This window comes from Mastigoproctus giganteus, chromosome 7 (genome assembly GCF_048544385.1).
Source record: "Mastigoproctus giganteus isolate SK-2022 chromosome 7, ASM4854438v1, whole genome shotgun sequence".
Lineage (NCBI taxonomy): Eukaryota > Metazoa > Arthropoda > Arachnida > Uropygi > Thelyphonidae > Mastigoproctus > Mastigoproctus giganteus.
This window is the reverse complement of record NC_143581.1, coordinates 68,617,225-68,633,001: the sequence shown is the minus strand read 5'-3', so window position 1 is coordinate 68,633,001 and position 15,777 is coordinate 68,617,225. Positions and strand designations below refer to the sequence as shown.

General features: G+C 39.0%; 1 protein-coding gene across 1 annotated transcript in view; it reads left to right on the top strand.

Annotated features, from left to right (window-relative positions):
• Positions 1 to 15,777, top strand: part of LOC150082982 (guanylate cyclase 32E-like) — a 432,790-nt gene that overhangs the window by 67,745 nt on the left and 349,268 nt on the right. The gene's annotated exons all lie outside the window — the stretch shown is intronic.

Below are 15,777 nucleotides of genomic sequence, written 5' to 3'. Positions count from 1 at the left end.
TTTTAGTAGTTTAGGATTATGGATTTTAGGAAGGTGGCTGGTTTTTGAAGGATCAATTTGATATAAGAACCAAATAAATACTCTGTTTTAAAAAATTAAACGAATAAATATTCTGTAACTCACACTGATTTTTCAGTAGACGATAAAGTCGATCTCCAATACTTGTCGTATCCTTCCAGTGAACTTAATTTGTTTGTTTTCCACAATTTGGGGGTAACAGATGAACTTCCGGAGGTGCAGTGAAGTCCGAAGATCGCAGGCAGAAATGTCTTTCTTTTATATATTCGAAGAGTCATCCGAAAAATGTCCTTATGGAAAAACAGGCTTTACCATCTTGTGAGGAACCAGTTATTACAGCTAATTTTTCTGTTCGTGGAATTGTAATTAGGAAAGGGAGAAAAATTACATTTTTACCGAGAAAAATTCAACGTGAAAAACTTCAATTAAATAAACATAATTTGGAAAATACAGCAGACGTCAGCGAAAGGAAAGAAAAAATCATATTCAACGCTCGCGTCTTCCGACACCTCTTGACTGGACAGCAGTAGAATACGAAGGCAAAGAAAAAAGAAGTGTGTCTGTTGTCATAAGAGTTCCATAGTGCACTCTGAGAAATAGCCATCTTCTTGCAAAATAAATCTGTACAACGTCAATCTCATAAGTTTCTAGTTGATAATGATAATCGCATTATCGCAATTGATAATCTCATTAGCAGTGGCTAATGTTGTTGTAGCAATTACCTTATTACGCCATTACTGCATTTTTCTGCATAATTCGCATTAATGCGAAATTGCCCAATCAGTAACTTTGTGAAATGGAAAACGCGTGCGTGTGTAACTATGGTTACGCCCGACGTAACAATGGTTTCGTGGAATGGGTTACCACTTGACGTAGACAACAGTGACGTGACGTGTGACGTATAGCTGTTGTTTCGATATCTGGTACAGTTTCAGAAGACAAATGCTGATCGAATGGAACTTTTGCTACTTCTCTCGCAAAAGAACGATGGAAGTAGTTCTTCCTTTATTGTATTTTCTCTTTCAGACCGAAATAACATTTCAACCAATTTTAAAAGTGAGCCAGCGTTTCTCCTTCATTTTTTATAGCAAACATTTCTTGTCAGCTTGTTAAATTCTTTCACCTCCCACCATGTTTGCGTTACTTGTCACAGTTCGAAGATAAAGAAGGCAAAGTTTATTTTTTTTTTCCTTTTGTTTCTGCTGGCACTTTAGCGTTTTGTGTTTGTTGGCTGCGTAAGACAGTGAAAGTACACTTCCACTGATTACGCTGCTCTTAGCTTTAGCGCCCTAGCGAGCAAAAAAAAAAACTAAAACAAACACGAACATGACACACGGGCATTGGAATAGCCACGCCAGTAACTGCCTTCTCAAATATTTACAAATTTCTTACGTAGAGGCACCAGATACTCCTTATGGGTGATGTCAGATCAAGGTCTTTTTATAAGCTTGTAATTTGGATTGTCTTCTGTGTAAGAGGTTGTTATTACTCTGACAACCATCGCTATCGACTTCTTGGCCGGTAAACAGAATACTAAACTCTTCTAATGCTTGTTGAAGACTGTTGAAGTGATCACTGTATGTTCCAGGAGTTTCTCAATAAGGCATAAACGAATGTCCGTTCCAAGGAAGGATTTCGATGCGTGCCATGTAAATAAATCTTATTACAGCACTAAATAACTAAAGTTACTTAAAATAAATCAATAATACACATACTAAGATGATAATTAACATTATTTCGTATATTTTTCAACGTTTTAGCGATTAGGCTCTCATACAAAATTCTCAAAATCAAACGCATGTCTTGATCTATCTGAGTCCAAACTTTGAACTGCCCCGAGTGTCTGTTGTTAAATTCTTTTGTTTATAAAGTTTTTCAACTGCTATGAGGTGCCTATCGATTGCCAGCAGGAACTGGTTTACCCGCCTTTGCTGTCCGATGGATTTACTTCCAGCGAAATGCGTTGACCTCCTTGGTCAATTACTGCTGTCTGTTTTCATTCGGGCAGGTATTAGGTTAATACCTTTCACGGATTACTCAGCATTGCACTGATAGATAACGAACGGACGAAGCCAAACTCTATCAAATGACAGTGAGATAACCTTTAACGAACTGTGAACAACTCAACATGCGGAATCATCAGTATGGGGATCAATAACAAGTGCAAATACACAAAGGGAAGCGCTGTGCATTTGTATATTCGACCCAGTGATTAAGCTCTATTTCTGTACTTCGTGCAAAGAGTACACGAAGGAAAATGGACAGCTACAAACGTTGATCGGAAATTTCAAATCAAATGGAATAAGCAGAGAGAATTTTATATATTCTTTGGCAAAATCATCTGATTTGGTTAGATTTTCAAAATCTAATCTTTGGTTGGTAAATTTATAATTTAAAATACTTTATGGCTATTTACGTTTGAGATATTCGATAGAACAGCATTATTCCATTAATAAAACTAAAATATAAAATCAAAATGAATGATCGCTGTATTACTAATAAATAAAAGTCCAGAGCTTTGGAGACAAGCCGTCCTCGTGGTTAACACAGTTGGTTGAATCGCCATCCTCCCCACACTGGGTGGAAAAGACCCGAATTGAGTCCCATCGATGATGTGAGGAATTTTTATTGGTCTTTTTCATAACGTGGCCGAGTTTGTCGGTCTCGGGTGAGAGTAGCATGGTTTTTCATCCAGAAAACAGAAAATCGAACGCAGAACAGGCAATTTATAGACACCTTACACGGAGTAATATAGCCTTAGTCGCTGATGCTCCTAAAAACCCTACTACAACAACTCTAAAACAAGGAACACGTTTTAACATATTCTGACGTGTAAAACATGATGAGGTTTGCAGAAATGCGTTCTCTTAGGACGACTTACAATGTTCAGTTCATTTTAACTCGCTTGCAAAAAACATAACGTGGAAATAACATTAAGAAAAACCCATAAGGAGCAAAATCTGCGTATAAAACCAAATCCAGGAACAGATAATTAGTTTTAAATACCACTTAACATATATGGAAGAAAAAGACAAACTCCAAAAATTACAACAAGACACTAGGAATCATAAATCAAGTTTTTAGGACATCACTTCTACAAAAACTTACAAGGATGAGAATTTACAAAACACTAGCGAGACCATTACTTATATATATATAGAAGTGAAGCTTGCACCACGTGTAAGGAGGATTAAAAAATGATAATGGCCGCAGAAATACGATTTCTGAGGAGTACTGCAGGCTGTGCCAGACTCGACAACAAAAGAAATCAAGGAGGTATAATGGAAGAACTAAAGCGGAAATCAATTGAACACGTACGGAATTACAGAAGATGGAAGATAAAGTACAGAGAATGGATTATCAAAGAATCGAAAAACATACTACATTATGAACCAACTGGGACAGAGATCTGCCGGGAGACCTCTGCAAAGACGGAATGAGACTATAACAGACCCCAAGAAATAATACTTATAAGAGAAAAAGAAGAAAATTAATTTGTGAGAAATTGAAAACTTCTTCTAACTTGTATTAAATGAGTTCCTAAGGGCTTTAATTCTGAGATTTTTATGTAGGCTGCTGCGACGATTTTCCATTGTTCCTCCACTTGTGCAGGTTTGTAATCACTTGTGTTTATGGCCGAAGTGGAACAGCAGTTGCCTTTCCCAGTCCTGGACACTCCCTTAGAGGAAACCGATTATGTCAAAGTCTAGTGGAAAACCTCCCAGAAATTGCTCAGTCCGATATGGGACCGAACCCCGACCTTTTGAAATTGGTGCTAAGGGACTGAGCCACTACGCTGACACAGGAATCTTTTATTAAATACGTGTAGCAGAGTGGTCAAGTGTCAGAACGCTGCAGCACACGCTCTTTGAGTAGACAGGGGTTCAAGCCTCTGAATGCTACATACAGTCGATCCTCCTCAACGTGAATCCTCAATGGAATGCTCCTCAACGATTCACGTTGAGGAGGATTCCATCCTGCAGTGGGTGGATTGTTAATAGCCGCAGTTTACCTTTCACACCATTTTAACATTTATTATTCAGCTTACGTACGAAAATTGTTTTCGGGACTGTCATAGCAAGTATTCCATCAGCAAACCTCGTGCATACTTCAGCATTTCTTCTCTGGCACTGTTAACACCAATAATGTCCATCAATTATAATTTAATTATAAAGTGATGTAAAAATAACTTTAACGCATGCCTTCGTACTACAGATTTTGCTGACACACACACAGTCTTCACGTGTAATAAATATTAATAAAATCCAAGTACCTTTATATTCTTGTCACAGGTGTTGTTTCATTAACACTTATCTCTTGTTGCGCGAGACATCTGATGGCCTTATTGAGAATTATGGCGCTGTAAACAGCTTGTCCTGAAAGGTCATTATAGTCAAATTGGGTTCAGTCATAAACACTATAAAGGGAAAGCGTTTAAAGTGTGGTGTCCACATTAAAAACGTCGAATAGAAAGAAAGAATCATGGCGAAAATGTCATTTATTTTTAAAAATGTAACCAAGAAAATATCTGGATTTTATTTCGCATCATACGCCTGTTTATTATAGGGTTCGTGGTACAGTGGTTATGACCAGATCACGTGCTATCTAATCATAGCCATCGCGATGGTCAGATGTCACGTTATGGTGACTTACCTAGACGGCAGTAATAGTTTTGACAGACATTATTGGTTAAAGTACGACATCGGGGTTGTTGATGATGGTTTAATGATGTGGATAGGGAAATGGCAGACTAGAACGAAGAGGTAATATCCAGGGAGGGATCGTCTACGAGTACAATTATGAAGAGTGCTCGGAAGATAAGACGCAAATGCCTAATTAAATGCGATTTTAAGTGAATTTTGTCTGTAGATGGAACACGCAGACGAGTTTCGTAACATAGCCGGCAGACGGCGCGACGGTTGACAGACGATACGATTGTTGTTCCTTAACACGGAATAACAGAAACGGCCGTATACTGTGAGTACTCAATTAGTTCAACATTGTCACCAGCAACGGGCAAACAATCCCCGGAACAAAATCTTCGCACTCCAACTGCGGAGTAACGCGGCAGGAAATTTGAGGAGATGGAGACGTCGCACGGGCGGAGACGTGATCGAACGTCTGTTTCATTAGAGGGCTGCGGCTGGTGTGCCCGTACCGTTGGTAAAGTTGATGTCACGCCAGTTGTAGTGCGCCTAGACGTTTAGCATCATTTTCGTGGTCAACTACTTTACTGGCGTTTATAGCGCACGCTGTTTGGGCAAGAATAACTGGGGACCTAAGGAGACATCTCAAGGATATTATTTAGTCCAGAGCCTGTTTCAGACGCACGTGTTGTGGAGTGAAGGTTGCTTCCCAGTGTGCTGTTTTCGGGAGTAGACGGATAAGTTTCGCTGTTTATAACGAACGAAACCATACACAGATCGATTAATTGCCACGCCACCTAGTGAGTCTTTCGATATTGGCACCGCTGTTTTCTCCTCGTTATTTTCTTAGTATTAGCCATATGGTGTCAGGTAATCCCAGGCCTCTTCTGCCCTAGCCAATAAATAAATTACCTATACAATTCCTTCCTCACATACGTGCCTTTCCAGCATACCTTTGAATTTATTTCCTCAGGCTGTCAGCCTCAACCACCCATGGAGGCAACATGCTCTAGTAATTAACAACTCATGACTTATTAGTGACTTATAAAGTCAAGTAAACTTACCAAATGGCATTAATAGTGATATATGGCACTGGGAAGGAGTGGGGGTGTCGCTTAGTGAATACTGCTACTGGTTATAAACTGGGATAGAAAATTGTTGCTTGGATATTCTTCATAGAAATTGTTTTTATTTTATTTATATTAGTGAAAGTATTCGATGGGCAAACATCACACTTGATTCCAGAAGGATGCGAAATGAAAGAATGAGGGCGATTATGAAGTGAAGAAAAGACTAAATAGTCCAAAATCCTTACCAATATGGACAGATAGATCATGCGAGAACTGGCAATGTCATTATACCACCTATTCTTAAATAACATTGAAGGTACGAAGGGGAATTGTAATGGATGTGCAGAAAAGAAATGTTTTGGCTTCGCGCACAATGAAAGTTAAGGCTCCTTTTTGTTATCAGTTTATGAAATATATAAATCGTATACATTTCACGTTTCTGTGTGATTAATATCATAAGAAAATATTAATAATTCATGATTTATAGAATTATTACTATTTTATTATTATATAATCACAGCAGAAACTTGAAACACGTGTTATATTTCAATTGTTATCAAAATCCAGGAGGAAATAGGTAAAGCGCATTACAAAAATGTTGACTGCATACATTTTTAATATTTATTAAAAATCCAGGGAGAATAAAGTTGGGTGAATATTACGTTGTGTGTAGTAAATTAACTTTTATGCTCGAGTTGTTCTCTCCTAGAAAGGGACATCTATTGAACCTAATTTACGTTTATCCTCGCCGTTAATCTCTGGAAAATTTAACCCTATTATATGGTAGTACATAAGTCTGTTCGCAGTGAGCTCTACGAAATACTAATTGCAGTCCGGAAAATTAATCTGTCAGCAGCCTTCTTTAGACATTTCACTTCCCCCCCCCCCCATTCTTCAACTTTATAATCAACTAGTACTTTCCTTGCATATTTTAGTATTTAACTGTAACTCCATAGTGGGGGTTTTTCTAATCGTGGATCCCATCTGAATTTAATATTTGCAATTTATCCAATAATTACTGAGCAGGTTGAGATTATTTCTCCTTCAGATAATCGTCCATTCAAATGTGACCTTCCTGTGCAAACTATTACCCATAATCACCCTAGTGCCACCAAGGGATTTAATTTCCGCAAGCCTAATTGCGACGCGACTGGCCTCTCTTATTTGAAACTCTTAATCCCAATCATCTGTCAGCATAATTTTCTAGCACTGTGGGAAATCAGCTCTTCGATGTATTTGTTTCCCTTTGAAGTGTCACTCACGATTTCCTTATTTGATCCTCATTTGCTCTAAGAAGCTTGATTAGACTCTGTCTTAAATATCGTTGGAATTATAAAATAAGACAAATCCTGCGGAATATAAGAGGCCGCTGAATTTAAAAAGGAAACCTCATTAATACTATTAATACTATTTGGACCTTGTACCAAAAAGTCGCAAGGTCTCTTTCAGTTCTCTGAGGGCGATTTCCCGATATTCTTTCCCGATTTTCTTGCTCACTTTAAAAGTATCTTTAACTATTGCTGTAAAGGAACCGGAATTTATAATATTCGCCTTTCCAAAGAGAGAGATCTTCCCCCACTTCAGCTTGCAGTGGGAATCGATTTTAACCATTCCCACTTCATGTTTTGCTATCCGTTTCTTTACTAATTAAGACCTCGTGCAGAGTCGTATATTTTTTATTCTCTAAGGAATAATCATCGAAGTTGTAATTAAAATCTATTTGTGCTCAACATCGAGAAGTTCCAGACAACCCCTCGCTAAAACTGTGGTAACTAACACTAAAATGTTGAGCCTCTTGGGTACATAAAACACAAATGTGATCAGCCTGATAATCTTTATTCAAAATCATGAACTTTCAGAAAGGGATAAAAGCTAACATGTGTTCCCAGGATAGTTTGGGAGGTCTCGAATCGAGTGCTGTTGTAAACTGGAGGGAAAGCCTTACGTGTTGTGTCATAATATTCTGATTTCGGTTTATCAAAGTGATATTCAAAGATTAGGTTTTGATACCATGTTAGATTTTATTCGCTTTTTGTGTTTGTTTGCTTTTTGGATCAATATTAAGTTCAATAGATTGGATGAAATGCATTTATAGTTATTTCTTGCAGATGATACATCAGTACGGTGTATGATCCTCTCCAACGGCTGAACAGCCTTACAGCGGTGAACCATGCTCGATATAAGGGTGTCTATAAGATTCTGTGGCAACAAATCTCATTCTTCCACAGCTCACCAAGTGTCCGAGGAGTTGGATGTCAGCGTGCGATGCGACGCCCAACGCCTTCCCACACATGTTCGATCGGATGTAAATCTGTGATCGTGCTGGCCACAGAAGTTTGGATGTTTTCAGTTTCGAGACATTCCTCCAACACTTGAGCTCCATGTGGTGGCGTTATTGTGCATGAAAACAAAATCTGGGCCAACCGCACCCCTAAAAAGTCTACAGTAGGGTTTGAGGATCTGTTCTTGGTACCTCTGTGCAGTTACGGTATCCTATCAAAAACATGAAGGATGCGGCCGTTCATCGTTATTCCGTCCACACGAAAACACCGCCTCCACCGTAAGAAGTGTCCCCTTCTCTGATTTTGAGGGATGTTACCGCATTCCTCGTTGTCTCCAGACCAAATAATGTCTAGAATCTGTTTGTAGGCTGAAACGGGACTCATCAGAGAACAGAACTGTAGCCGTTTTGTCAGGGCTACACGTCATATGTTAATGCTTGTATCCCATTGACCCCAAACCATCAGATCTGCGGTGGTTTGGGGTTAATGGGATGCAAACCACCGGCTTTCCTGAGTAGAATCATCCGCTTGAATTGAGCCTTAAGAGACAGTTGATGACAGAACATCGTAGGGTTACCGTCTTGCTATTAGTATTAGTAACGGCCGCATGGTGCAAGAAAGCCTATGGCTTGTGCTCCACCAGCCAAAAAAAAAAAAAAAAAAAAAATCCGAACAAAACAATGATAAAAACAAAAAATAAATAATTAATAAATAATAAATAAAAAAAAATAAAATAAAAAGGAAATTAATCCTATCATCCTATGCGCTAACCTTACCCGAAAGTACTATCCAGATGACCTTTGAATTTCCCCAAACTGTCGGCCTCTACCACCCATGAAGGCAACTTATTCCAGTAATTTATAACTCGCTGGCTAAAATAAAACTTCCTGCAGTCCAATCTAAACATTTCCCCCCCGTAACTTGAATTTATGTACCCTAGTTCTAGCATCATTTATAATCTTGAAAATTTTGTCCTCATTCATTTTACTGATGCCTCTCAGAGCCTTAAACACCTCAATCAAATCTCCTCTAAGGTGTCTAGTTTCCAAACGCTGCAACCCACATATTCGAAGTCTTTCTTCATAAGGACGCCCTTTTGCCGATCTCACCAGGCGAGTTACCCGTCTTCGCACCCTTTCAAGAAGCTCGATGTCTTTCTTTAGGTTCGGTCTCTATACTTGAACACAGTATTCCAAGTGTGGTCTAACAAAAGCCTTATATAATGGGATTATCACGTCCCTATCTCTACTTTCAAAAGTTCGATAGATCATCGATAGGACACCACGAGCCTTCCTTGCAACCTGTTTACAATGCTCAGAGAATTTCATGTCTGACCGTGTCGTAACGCCCAAGTCCCTTTCCTCCAGTACTGGGTTTAGTTGAACTCCACCAAATGAATAAGTTATTTTGGGATTACTGTTTCCCAGGTGTAATACCTTACACTTTGTTGGATTAAAGCACAGCTGCCATTTTTCTGACCATTCTTGAAGTCTATCTAGGTCTCTCTGAAGAAGCTCAGCTTGACAGTGATCATTAACTACTCTACCAATTTTAACATCATCTGCAAATTTAGACATCACGCCCTCTATCCCTTCATCAATGTCGTTTATGAAAATTAAAAACAACAGTGGTCCTAATACTGATCCTTGGGGAACCCCACTTCTTACATCAACCCAATCTGAGGAATAGCCATTTATCACAACCCTCTGCCTCCTGCCCTGAAGCCATCCTTCTATCCATCTAAGGATTTTCCCAGTGATTCCAACCCGTTCCAGCTTATAAAGCAACCGCTCATGTGGGACTGAGTCAAAAGCTTTGCTGAAATCTAAATAAACAAATCGAAATTATTCCCTAAATCCAGCTCGTGAGTGACCCTTTCGAAATAGCGAACCAGATTTGTTAAACATGATTTTCCCTTTACAAAACCATGCTGAGTAGTATCCTTGAGAATTTCAATTCGATCCAAATGATCCTGAATTCCACCCTACTACTGAAGTCAGACTGACAGGTCGATAATTTCCAACTTCACTCTTAGAGCCACCCTTATGTATGGGAGATACATTTGCACTTTTCCAATCCAAGGGAATCTCCCCAGAGTCTAATGATGCTCGCATAATTAGCCTCAATGGTTCAGTGCACTCGCTTGCCGCCTCCCTTAAGATTATAGGGTATATTCAATCCACTCCAGGAGCCTTACTGGTCTGTAGGCTCGAAAGTTTTTTTCATTAAATAATCTTGCGAAATTTCAATATCATTAATTACATATTTTTCAACTTCGCTCCCACAATTTCCCATTGCCACAAAAGGGTTTTCATTTGTAAATATCGATGCAAAATAACTGCTGAGTTCATCTGCAATGGCAGCTGGTGTATTTATTACTATCCCCTTTCCCTTACGTAAAGGTCCGATCTGGTTTGTCCTGCTCTTCTTGGCATTTATATATGTGAAGAATTCTTTATCCCCCCTCTTTGCTCTGTTTGCTAGTGATTTCTCATAAACTGCCTTTGCCTGTCGAACCTTTTCTGTCGCTCTATTACAGATCACCTTGTAGCTGTTATAGGCTTCAGTACTTTTTATTGCTCTGTAACGTTTCCATGCCACCTTTTTCTGCTCAAGTAATGTGGCAACTTCACTATTCATCCAACTTGGAACCCTTCTCGTGGAGTATTTTTTAATGGTATATACGCATTCAAGGCATCTGTGACTAATGTTTTAAAAGCGTACCACAGTTCAATTGTATTCATTCTCAGCGCGATATCTACCCAGTTAATAGAGGCCATGTAGTACCTTAAGGCATCGTAATTTCCTTTTCTGAAATTAAAACCCATTCCTTTGCCTTTTACTGCTGCTACCTCTCTCATCATCATCCACTGTAAAACTCCGTGATCACTTCCTGCTACTGGTTCCTCTACTGTCAGCCCTGTTATGTCATCTGATTCATGTGTGATGATGAGGTCTAGGATATTCTTTTCTCTAGTACTTTCCCTGACATGTTGATACAAATAACAGTCATCTAGTTGATTTAAAAATTTTGTTCCCCATGTGGAGTTTCCTTCCCATTTACTCCAATCAATTAGAGGCAAATTGAAATCACCCATAATAAGGCATTGACGCTTACTTGCCCATTCCATTTGCATGTAGAGGCTTTTGTCATAGTCTTCACAATCACCTGGTCTGTAGATTACGCCTACTCGCATTGTACCTTTGTTTCCAACTATCTCACACCATACAGACTCTATACTAGCATGTGAAATGTCTGAATCCGGGAAAGCTATCGTCGCACTCAGGCTGCTTCTGATAAGAAGCATTACCCCACCACCCCTTCTATCTACTCTATCCTTCCTAAATACATTATAGAAACCATACTGAAACTCATCATCCCCAATTTCCGGGTGGCACCACGTCTCTGTAAGCCCTATTATGTCCGCGTTACTTGTTTTAACCAGCAGTTCGAATTCGCTCATTTTATTGACGACACTTCTAACGTTACTGTATAAACAATTAAGATTTACTGTTCTTGTATATTTAACAACCCTAACACAACCCTTGAAGTTTTTTAGGCTCTCTTCCCTGATATTAGCTACCCGCTCACGTGAAACGTTTCTGCCCCCAGAACATGTAGATAATACGTCCAGTTGGGGTAACAGATAAGAACTCTTAAGGTATGTGCAAGAGTTACATTGACCAATATTATCAGATAAACGCGTGTCAGTATTACCCACATCCCCCCTAACTAGCAGTTTCCCTGAGCCTTTAAGGTATCCTCAATAATACTGGCAAAAACTTTTGCACCACCTTTGTTTAAGTGTATCCCGTCTCTACAAAACAAATTCCTTCTACCTACAAGTGTGGGCCATGCTGATAGAAATTTACCCCCTAAAGCCTTGCAGATTCCTTCAAGTCTTGAGTTAATCCACAAGGCTCTTAACATATAATCCCTCCTATTGTGTCTGGGCAGAATTGCAGACACATAGACATTATGACTTAGCTCGCGACATTTCCTCGGCATGGTCCTGTATTTTTCCAACAAATCGTCAGATCGTGTACTTTTAATATCATTTGTCCCCACATGAATAATAATTAGTTAATAATAGTTACAGCCAGATGGCGGTCTGTTCCCCTACGTAGCCAGGTGGGCAGGAGCAGCAGTGGGTAGCACACGCTTCTTGATTAGACCGGGGTTCGAGCCCCTGACCACCAAATACGGACGATGCGGAAAGGTCAGGGAATGACCACCGCATTATCCCCGGAGCAATATGGCCTTAGTTGCTAATGCTCCTAAAAACCCAATAACAACAGCGGTCTGTTCTGATTGACGTAACTCTCTCTGGCGACCTTGAGTAGCTGTTTTTCTAATGGTTGCTGTCTCCTGAAATTGTTTCCATAATGCCGAGACGACATTACGTGACCCATTAAGCCAACGTGTCGCCTGCGACTGCCAGGCTTCAAGTCGTCCAACGGCTCGCCATCTCAAAGAATCATCTAAACGACGATGAACCATCCTGTTGTAATATGATCTTAACCCGTGTGTTTATATGCATGAATAATTTGCATAATGTGCTGCTCTCTAGGGTGGTAGATAGGTTTTCTATCCAATACTTGGAATTTATTTTCATGCCAGCATGTCTATTATTCATGAAAAACATTTTGTTTTGCTAAATTTGTCGAACAGTATATCAGTAGAAGAAATGATGGGCAAGTGGCTGATACTGGCTTAAATTACGAACAGCATTGCCATTTTCTCTTTTTTTTTTTTAGCTCTGAATTTGAGTTAGTTGGGCGAAGGGTGCTTGCCGTTTTTACTTCTGGAACCATTAGTTTTTCATCCCAGAAATCTGGAATGCCATCATAGAACATAAACAGTTTAGAGATACACTGAAACCTCATGGTGTTTGTTGCCTTAATGAAAATTCTAAGCAACCCAAGGGTCTTTTCTAATTGTCCGTAAACTTAGTGTTTCATGTATCCTCAAAAGTCTGCTGAGTTAGGTCAGCCATGCAGGTCAAGCATTTAGTGGGTATGTTTGACATTATTTTCGATATGCAGCGTACCATCATCTTGCATAAAAATTAGGCTTTCATGTAAACCATGTTCATTAATCTCTGGATAATTTAGCTACAATTGGCTAAGGTATCGTGTGTCGTTATTGTATATGTCTCAAAATGCCCTCGATTGTTAATGGATTGAAAGAAAAAGGGAGGGACTAATAATAGCATGTTCTGTAAATCCACACCATATTGTTACTTTAATGAGTGGAATGATTTCCTCAACGTGCACACGAGGGTTTTCTCTAAACCGAAATTCCACTGTTTAGCGCCTATCGCAGATGCACGAAGGTGTAAAATATGCTCCCCGCGTGCATAGGATGGTAAATCACTTCTTGTGTTGCTGATGGACGACCACTTCTTAGTTTATATAGCTTTCGAAACGCCTTACAATATATAATACGTGTTCTTCTTGAACAAGACGGTCTTCAGACATTTTTCTGGATTTGATACGCTCCAAGGACTGCATACATGCTTTATCTTTTGGGAATCATTTTAAAGCGAACTTGACTGGACTTGGATACTCAAGTTAAGGCTACAGCTTGAAACATTTGAAACATTTTATCATGACGACGAAGAATAAAGACTACAATGACCAAACTGCCAGAGTTACTTCTTTCGAAAGCAAAAGATAAGGTGTTTATTGGAATAAATTACTCGCTTAGCTTTCTGGTGATCGAATTGCTAACTGGAGTTCAAACATCGCTTTTCGTACGAGTGTTTTCCAGTTATTAAATGTGGACACTTTGATTAAGTATCTTGTATATATATTTCTAAAACAGATAAATTAATTCCCTTTTAAATTTTATTAGTGCAGGAATTTATTTCCTAATGTAATATTTGTTTTTGATTTGGTCCACGAGTCAATTTGTAATCGTACGTTAATAATAATTCTGCTTGTTTTTGGTTTTCGAGCGTACACATTATCTTTCGGGTATCCCCATGAAAAAACCATAGTGGGCAGTTAAAAGCACTCCCCTTGCGACGTATCCATTGTTCATGAAATACCCTATTCAGAAACTCACGGTCGTCCGTATAAAAATGTAAAATCCGTTGAAAAAACACCATGGTTCTGATATTAGATACTGTATAATTCCTTAGCATTTCAAGATAATTCTCCCCATTAACAATGCCATTGAATCTCCAAAGTCCGATAATCCCACGATGGGAGATTCCCATCCAATTAGTCATCCATGGTAGGTTAGCATCTTTCTGGATTGTGTGGTGAGTATTTTCACTGGCCAGTAAACACAGCTGTAACGATTCAAATGCCCATTTACTTTGAACCAGGCTTTCTCTGACAGTACAAAAGCGCCGATTCCACCATTTTTAATTTGGATCATTTTCTTGCATTGCACGCGGTAATCGAGGTCTAAAATGCTTCAAATATATATCCTGTAAGATTCTCATAACACTCGATTGATTTAGCAGTTCTCGTGAACACTGTCTTGTCGACAGAACGTTCAAATGCATTGATGACAGCTTCAACTTTTTCGATGACTTTTCCTCCCACTTCTTGTCCTATGGATATAATGTACAGATCCATGTTCCTCAAATTTATCACAGAGGGTAACTGTAGAAGAGTGGACGTTCCTTGTTGTCTTACTCAAGGGCGCTGAATTTTTCGGTACCATTTATGAATCTTTCTCTCCTAAAAACTTAATCGAGGGTTCTCCGTCATTTTTGTGGGTTTCAGCCAATCTGCAGAAAGAAATAGTATAAATGTGTCGTATAATCGCGAATTATGGATTGTTAAAGTGTTTATACATAATTTTGACTCCAATGTCCGTATCTCTTGTGCATTAAGCGTATGCAATGTTTGATTCAACAAAAATCATCGCAATAAAATGTTTTTAAATTGCATCAGGGAGAACTGGTGTAGTTTTGATTCGCCCGATTTATTCGTGCATCATATAACGAGACAAGGGAAGCTGATTTGTCTTTTATTTGTTACCAATAGCAAATCTGTAGATTGGAAGAACGAAAATGCAGTGGCAGACACCAAATATACGATGTTTAGATAAGCCTGGAAAAAGTGGTGACAGGCATCACCATCTGTGTCTCTCAGACACAATATTCTCTCCAGTTCTTGCAGGGAATGCCTATCCGAAAGATTAATACTTCTTCCCATTGTTCTGATTTTATCTCTGGGGAACTGAGAGTTCGTCTATTCACCTTCATTAAGACTCTGGGATGAAACAAAGGCTTCTAAAACTACTCTCACGACTGCATGGGACTGATAAAAAAAAATCTTTTGTTGCTGTAAAGATGTTGAATAAACTCTCGCGCCTCAGGAACAATCAGAACATGTTCAGTTGACGAATGAATCCGAAAAGAAGAGAACAAAATTACTTTTTGGTAAGTCTTATTGTCAAGAAAAACAATTTTTTTTCCTTCAATTCGAAGTTAGCCTTTGTGAAAATATTTCCTCTTTTGTGTCTGTCAACGTTCACGCTTTTGTTTCCTTTTGAATTCACACAGTTACAGGAAACGTGTCTTAGATAAGTAAGAGTCCAGAAACTTCTTTAAAAGTGCTTGACCTCGCATAAAACCATTTAAAATGTTTTGACGTTAAAGCTTACCATCTGTGAAACGTCCAATTCGAAGAGATGCTGGGAATGGCATTTCAATTACTGCTCTGTGAGAATCAGATGCAGTCTCACCAACCGGTGGTGTTATTAATTTAATTTCAGACGTTCTCTTTCGTAGAAAACTT